A 1,982-nucleotide genomic window follows, 5' to 3' on the forward strand; every position below is an offset into this window, starting at 1 on the left:
CCCTATCAATATGTACTACATTTGTGAATATGTACATCCAAAAAAATCAATAAACTTTCAAAAAAAAGAAACACTGTCTGTGGGTTTTTGGTTTTTGTTTTTTTTTTTTAATGTAAATGCCATGGGATTCACACCAAACCTTCCTTGGACACTCCAAAACAGCAGTCTGTAATGTAGCCATTTCCTCCATGACCATCACCATGTAGAACCACATAACTGTGAAGGCCCAGGTCAGGATGTCACAGCCTTGGGACCATTGACTAGTAATGCTTCCATAGAGGGAAGAGGGAGGGAGGTGAGTCTTACATGAGCCTCTTGGACCCTCCCCTCCCCCAAGAGTCCAATCCCCAATACATACGAGGTGAGCAGCAGTCTATAGTGGGACCCCTAATGGTGTATCTGCCCATAAGCCATGCAGGGGACTTCCTGGTAGTCTATCTCCCTTTGGTCACCCACGCTCCTGTGAGTAACCTCAACAGACTCTTTGGTTCACCAGACTGAACTTGAATGGAATCCTGAGCTCTGTTGGTGCCCTCTGTGTCTGGACTGAACAGCTGTCTCTTTATACATCTTTGAAAACCTCACGCAACACTGCTCAAGAGCAAATATAGGTCAATCTGTGCACCTGACTGTAATCAACTCTAGTTTTGGGGAGAGGCACTATGACAAGATTCAATTTTTTGTATTAACTTTTGTTAGTATGCAAAATAATAGATGGGTTCCACCATGACTTCATCATATGCAATGCTTATTCACCCCACACTACCTCTTCTTGACGCTCTTCTCCTACCTGCTGGTTCCCTTTTTGTCTCTAAAGAACTCCCTTTACACTCATGTGTAGATAGATAGATGATTGATAGATAGATAGATAGATAGATAGATAGATAGATAGATAGATAGACAGACAGATAGATAGGTGATTGATAGATGATAGATAATAGATAGTTGATTGATAGATGATAGATAGATGATAGATAATAGATAGATAATAGATAGATAGATAGATAGATAGATAGATAGATAGATAGATAGATAGATAGACAGACAGACAGACAGATTCCACATATGTAAACAAACATGATACCTGGACTTTCCTTCCTCCATTATCAACTCTTGTTCTTTCCTTCCTCCTAATACCCTTTCTCCTTCTTAATATGTGTGTGTGTGCACGTATGCACGCACGCGTGCATATGTGTGTACATAAGTCTAGATTCTGATGCATGCAAAAGAAAACTTGCACTATTTGTCTTCCTGACTTTGCTTTACTCACATGACAGAATGTTCCCCAATGTCTTTGGTCTTCCTGCAAATGACAACATTTGCTCTAACTCACAGCTACACAAAACCCCATGGGGAACTAGCACAGCATCTCCTTCATCTAGTCACCCATTGTTGGGCATCAAGGCTGGTTCCCACTCTCATCAGAAGCACATGTGTCCAAGAGTGAGGTAGCAGGGCACACGCTGCTTTTACCCTGTGTAACAAGGCACCTTAGCTGGCAAATGTTGATGTGGTTGATACTCCTTCAGCTGTGAGGATGAGTAAGGCAGAAGCTTACTACTGAGAGAGGGGAGGTAGCTGTCCATTCAAACTGGAGCCACTCTGACTTCAACACACATCCTGGCTTGCTCAAGTCTTTTCAGGAGCTTACAGGGAAAGCTGTTTCCTAGAACTGGGCATTAAGTCTCACCTGAGAATTCACAAAAGTCAACAACTCTCCTGCAGCTCTTTGGCCTCTCCAATACCCCAGCCATAGCCATTAGGCAGTGAACTTCCTACACTCAGAGATGGGATGACAAGCCTTCACAGAGGCATCCAGATAAAAACTCGCATCACCCAGGAGCAAATCCAATGCTTAAATCCTTGGTGCTCCATTCCTAATGCCAAGAGAACCACATAATTCTTTGTGCTTTTTGTTTTGTTTGTTTTTTGTTTTGTTGTTGTTGTTGTTGTTGTTGTTGTTTTTTTTTTTTTTTTTTTTT

The sequence above is a fragment of the Mastomys coucha genome, unplaced genomic scaffold (genome assembly GCF_008632895.1).
Source record: "Mastomys coucha isolate ucsf_1 unplaced genomic scaffold, UCSF_Mcou_1 pScaffold9, whole genome shotgun sequence".
In the NCBI taxonomy this organism is placed as follows: Eukaryota; Metazoa; Chordata; class Mammalia; order Rodentia; family Muridae; genus Mastomys; species Mastomys coucha.